Raw genomic sequence first — 6,682 nt, 5'->3', positions numbered from 1 at the left:
TGGTTTTGGTATGTTAAGACCCCTTTAGATCAACTGTATGGTGATGGTCAAGAGTGAACTCGGCGAGTCATTCATGGGACTCGACGAGTCGGAGCGTAATAACCATCAAATTCTTCTGTCGAAGGACCAGATGAGAGCAAGGAAGGTCCCTTTGTTGTTCATGCTCATTAGAGGGCCTGGGAGTCATGGGACTCGACGAGTGCTTGGATCAGGATCGGAGAGTCCAAGGGAATCTCCTAAGGACTCGACGAGTTGTTCATACAACTCTTCGAGTCGTAGACTGGACGTGTTCATAAAAGGGAGGTGGGCTCGACGAGTTCAAGGTGAACTCGGCGAGTCAGATGAAGTTGGCCCTGAGGGTAAGATCGAAGAAGAACCCGTCGAGCTCTTGCCAGACTCGACAAGTGGATACGGGGATTTGCATCAAGTTGAGGGGTATGAACTCGCGAGTTGGTAGACCAACTCGGCGAGTCAGGTCAACTGGACGTTGAGTTTGACGAATGTTGACTTTGACTAGATGGGTATGACCCCGGTTAGGGTTGCATACTCAAATGAATAACTTTGAAGTATTGTCTTGTAGGGATCGAGGGGTCGTGGGTAGTTGACTTGGACGCCGAAGATAGTTCAGACACTGCACGACATCGAGGTGAGTTACCTTCCAGTAGGGGTGGGTCTAAGGCCATAATGCCAGCCCGCCATCAGGGGTATTTGGTGGATAATTGTCTCTGTGATAATTATCTTGGTATGTTTATGTGATATGGTCATGAGATATGCATGTATGATATGCAATGTGTATATTAGTGGTAGTAGTAGGGAATAGTTTTTCCCTGACATCGGTTGTTAGGATCGAAGGGTAGGTCATTACCCAATATATGTCTAACTATATGATTATATCTTGATATTGTATGATAGCAGTAGTGGTGAAATAGTCCCCGATTACTGGTTGAAAGATACCGATGGCAGGTACCGGTTGAAAGATACCGATGGCAGATACCGGTTGAAAGATACCAATGGTAGTTATCGGTTGAAAGAAACCAATGATATGATATTGTATGTGGTATGGTGGGGGAAACTCACTAAGATTTGTGCTTACAGTTTTGGGTTTTGGTTTCAGGTACCTCTTTGTCGAAGGGGAAGGAGTCGACGGTGTAGCAGCGCATCACACACACGTGGTTTCCGCATTGGGTTTATTGGGATTGTACTCTGATTTTCATTACTTTTGATGTCATGGTTTGGGACACAACATTATGATTTTGTAATGTGTTGCTTTATCGACAATGTTATGTTAAAATGTTTTATAAATTGTTAATTCAAAAATGAAATTTTTAGTCTCAAAATTTGGGATGTTACAAAAATACACAGCTCACTACGAGGTTCGAGCTTGTCGTGAGTCTCTCGTCTTACGAAAGCATCGCAACCCCAAAACTTGATATGTGCTAACGAGGGAGCCTTCCCTGTCCACATCTCGTGAGGTGTTTTGGCAACCTTCTTTGTAGGGATTAAGTTAAGGATATGGGCGGCAGTCTCTAAGGCATACCCCCAGAATGAGATAGGTAGTGAAGCACGACTCATCATGGAATGAACCTTGTCTAGCAAGGTTCGATTTCACCTCTCAGCTACACCATTCAACTGCAATGTCCTAGGTGGCGTCAATTGTGAAACTATTCCACATTCCTTGAGGTAGTCGTGGAATTTAAGACTTAGGTACTCCCCACCTTGATCAGATCGAAGCATCTTGATTTTCCTGCCCAATTGATTCTCCACTTCTTGATTAAACTCTTTGAACTTTTCAAAGGTTTCTGACTTGTGCTTGATTAAGTAGATATACCCATATCTGCTATAATCATTGGTGAAAGTCACATAGAAGTGGTTCACATCCCTTGTGGTGGATCTAAAGGGCCCACACACATCGGTGTGTATGAGATCCAATAAACCCTCACCCCTTTCACAAGTTCCAGTGAAGGGTGACTTGGTCATCTTTCCAAGTAAACAAGACTCGCACACGTCATCGTCCTTATGGTCGAATGACTCCAACACTCCATCCTTTTGGAGTTGGGCTATGCGTTTCTTATTGACATGTCCAGGACGACAATGCCACATGCATGATTTATCCATACTATCGGAAGAATCGACACACAACACATCATTTCCTAAGTTGTCTACAACCATCACAGTCTCATATATTCCATTACAAGGCAATGCTTCAAAATATAAAACACTATTACGATAAGCATAAATAGAACACTTTTCATTATCAAATGAATATCTAAAACCTTATCTATATAAACCATGAAATGAAATGATGTTTCTAGCCATATCTGGCGAATAACAACAATTATTTAAATCTAAACCTAACCCATTACTAACCACTAAGGAATAAACTCTAATCTTGGTGACAGGAAATGATCTTCTGTTTCCCATGATTAGATTTATCATTCCATGCTCCACATCCCTATTTCTTCTTAATCCTTGCAAATCAGAACATATGTGAAAACCACATCCTGTATCAAGAACCCAAGAAATAGCATGCGATGAATCATTAGATTTAACTATGTAAACACATGCGAAAGATGGCTTGATCTTTCCATCCTTGATGGCTTGCAGATATTTTGGGAAACTTCTCTTCCATTTCCCTATCTTGTGGGAGTGGTGGCACTCTGCCTCCTTAGGGTTTGAGTTGGGCTTAGCAGAACCAACTTTGGTTCCACTAGAAGAGGTACCATCTTGGGACTTTCCCTTGTTGTGGCCCTTTGAGGGAGCCTTCCTCTTCTTGCCCTTCCTTTGACCTATTGCCAAGACAGGCGCAGAAGCAGGAGTGGGAGTCGGTGCAACAGACTTATCCTTGAGATTGCTCTCAATAGTCCTCAACAAGCCTTGAAGCTTGCTCAAGGTGACCTCTTCCTTATTCATGTGGTAGGTCATGTGGAACTGGTTGTAGCAGGGAGGCAAGGAGTGAAGGACGATGTCGATTTCCCACTCTTCATCGATGTTAACATTTAACTTCAGCAGGAGATCAACATATCTCTACATCTTTTGCAGATGAGCGGTTAGGGACTCTCCATTACCCATTTTGGCAGTGATCATCGAAGTGATGATCTCGTACCTTTCTTGCCTAGTGCTCTGGTGGTACCGGTCCAACAAGTCTTGATGCATTTCATAGGGATACATGTACTCATAGGACTTTTAGAGTTCAGCAGTCATGGTCGCCAGCATGATGCAATGGACTTTCGTGGCATCACGCTCGTGGGCCTCAAAGGCGGAGATCTCATCGGGAGAGGCAGTGTTGACGTTGATTTCCTTCATCTTCTCATGAAGGACATACTCTTTTTCCTCATAGTGAGTGACCATTCGAATGTTGCGGATCTAATCATTAAAATTGGACCCATCGAATATCACTCTCCCACACAAATTCATGAGTGAGAACGAGCCAGGGGAGTTCGAGCTAGAAGCATTGTTCTTGACGTTCGACATCTGAAATAGAAAAAGGCAAAGTTTTGATTAGAAATGAATCCCCAATTAAACACCCAAATAAGAAATTAGGGCTAGGATCCAACAACATTCTTTACAAATTAGAAGAGGGATGCCGTAATCTAACACGCAAATAATTTGAAGGTAAGTGAATGACGATTCACTAATTCTCCATCATGAAAAACAAAAAAGAGATTAAGTTTTAAATGTATTGAAAATTCCTAGATCCTTTTGAGATTCATTGAAATTTTTAATGGCATGTTTAAATCTCGATATGCCCCTCTAGTTTGTGACTGGGACGCCGAGGATCACAAAGCGGGTGTGAATAACCATGCAAATATACATGGTGCCATCATTGTTACAGTCACCTATTCGATTTGCCAGTTAGTGACGCACGCTCCATCGAACTATGACAAACAATGAGTCACCATTTGCCACCTTTTTCTTAGAGACCAATTAGTGTGCAGGTTAACCATACACGCTCCACTAACATCTTAGCAAGGGTACAATCTGTAATTTCATGGAATTGCATCAATTTCACTTTTGCCTAAAGTAACTAAGATTTGGAATTTGAAAAACATTTAGTTACTTTTATAAATTCATTATACTTTTAATGAGGAAAGGTTTGCCCTATCCTACCCGTTCGGCTAACGACCCTCCACCAATCAAGGAAGCGGTGGGTGAGAGTGGACATCCATTAAATGATCATTTTATTGGCCATAACCTTATACCCCCCTTATACATCGGCTTCGTGAATGAGGCCTACTAACGGTAAGACTAGCATTTTATGTGATATATATATATATATATATATATATATATATATATATATATATATATATATATATATATATATATATTAATCTTGTAATAATATAATAGTATAAGGTGAATTTTAAACTTGTAAAATTCTAGGGTTTGAAATTTAAATAATTCAAAATAAACTCTAAGTCAAAAATTTTAATTTCAAAACTTGAGGGTAAGTTTTGAACTTTTCAAAACATAAATGAGCAAATAGCAAATAATTCAAAATTAAACAATTAATTTAATGATTATCTATATTGGACCTAATCAATTTTATTTTCAAGATAATTCAACAATTAATTCATATAATCAAATAATAATCACATAAGGAATATATTATTCAAATAATTGGTAATTATCTTTTGATTTGGAAAGGATAAACATATAACAGTGATAAAATTCGAATTTTATGAGTCAAAAACGTTTTTGGAAATTATCCTTAAGCAAAACAACAATAAATCCCGAAAATCAATCTGCCAGACGCTCCGACTCGTCGAGTTCATGCTACTCGTTGAGTCCACAATGGGACTCGCCGAGTCAGTCAAGTAGATGACACAAAAACCGATTCTTTTAGGCAAGAACAAAACATATAGCATCAAATACAATTGAAGCCAATCGAAGCTTTGATACCACTGATGGGTTTTACACTAAATAACATCCTATATGTTCATGTAAACCCTAAAGCTTCGATCTAGGCTTCTCTATTATTCATCCAAGACTTGTAAACCCTAGATCTAATGTATATAATCCAAATTAACATGACAAACCAGATCTAGATGATTACCTCTTGTTGAAAGATTGAATCTTCATGTTCTTGGAGCTTAGAGTCACAAATTTCACTCCTCTAATGGCTTACAAACACCACAAGCAAGAGGATGATTTGGAGAGAGTTTGGAGGCTTAGAAAATTGGCTCTAGTACTCTTAGGAGAAGGGGTAGCCGATTTAAGGAGCATAAGGGGTCTATTTATACTTATGCTGCTAGGGTTTTAGTCAAAACCCTAACTGGATAGCTTAGGCCTTAAGCAATCAAAAGAACCTTCCAGAATATGGCCTTGGACGAAATCTAGATGGGTCCCTACCCACAATTTCGTCCACCCCTTATCCATAAAGGATTCTCAGCTAGGGATGACAATGGGTACAGGTGTACCGGGTTTCATGTTCCCCATCCCCATACCCGAATCCCCTTCTCCATCCCTATACCTGACCCCATCCCCATCGGGGATTAAAAACCTATCCCCATCCCCAAAACCAATGGGTATCGGGGATCCCCAATAGGTAATCGGGGATTTTTCCACGTTACAAAGTTTTGAACTTTTATGAAAAATAACTCATAATTATATATTAACCAACAAAACAAAAACTAACAAAACTAATATAAAACTTTATAATCACTGAATGTCTTCAAACACGGATAATAACATTCAAGGTTACAAATAAAATTATTTTTTGCAAAAAAAGACATAAAATTTCTTCCCAAAACTATACGTTTGATTGTTAAAAAGCATTACTTTGTCTACTGAAAATTTGCTTATGCATTATTAAAAATAAAAACATAAGTAATACTATATATATATATATATATATATATATATATATATATATATATATATATATATATATATATATATATATATATATATATATATATATATATATCGGGTACCCATCGGGGCCGGTTTCGGGTACGGGTATGGGTACCCAACATGTAGAACCATCCGCATCCCCATCCCCGCTTTTTATATTTGGGTAATACCCATCCCCATCCCCGGTCAACTCGTGGATTTACCTGGTCAACTCAGGTTAGGGTTTGGGTACCCATCGGGTACGGGTTTTTTTGCCATCCCTATTTTCAGCGCAAATCAACTATCACAGAATTGACAGTTCCAGTCCGTTTTATTTAATTAATCTCTCTTAGCCACATAATCAATTCTTAATTAATTTTTGCTAATATTAATTAAACTATATGATTTCTCCTTTAATATTATTCATATAACATATTAATAAATCATAATAACCTCTTTATTTATAAATCATCCTATCATGTTGCTTTGGTGAAGGCAACACAAAAGGACCAATCACAACCGGGTCAAGTAATTACTAAATATAGTTACGGGCTTAGACATTAATCCAATAGAAGGGAGGATGAATAACCAGGGATAATGTTCCTTATATAGGGAGTAAACCCTAAATGTTAGGGTTTAAAGAGCTGCACACGTACGCTGGGCGTACTCCTAGTATGCTAGGCATACGTGCTTGGTCTACGTGCTTGCATTCCACGAGTACACAACTTCATTAGCCCATTAGCAAGGCCCAAATGTTAAAGCCCAACCCAATCCACACCACAATTCTATTAGGATGAATAAAATTAATACCTGGAAGAACCTGAGCGTTACAAATCTCGCTCACTTG

Source organism: Lactuca sativa, chromosome 3 (assembly GCF_002870075.4).
Source record: "Lactuca sativa cultivar Salinas chromosome 3, Lsat_Salinas_v11, whole genome shotgun sequence".
Taxonomy (NCBI): domain Eukaryota; kingdom Viridiplantae; phylum Streptophyta; class Magnoliopsida; order Asterales; family Asteraceae; genus Lactuca; species Lactuca sativa.
Note: the sequence above shows the minus strand (reverse complement) of the source record.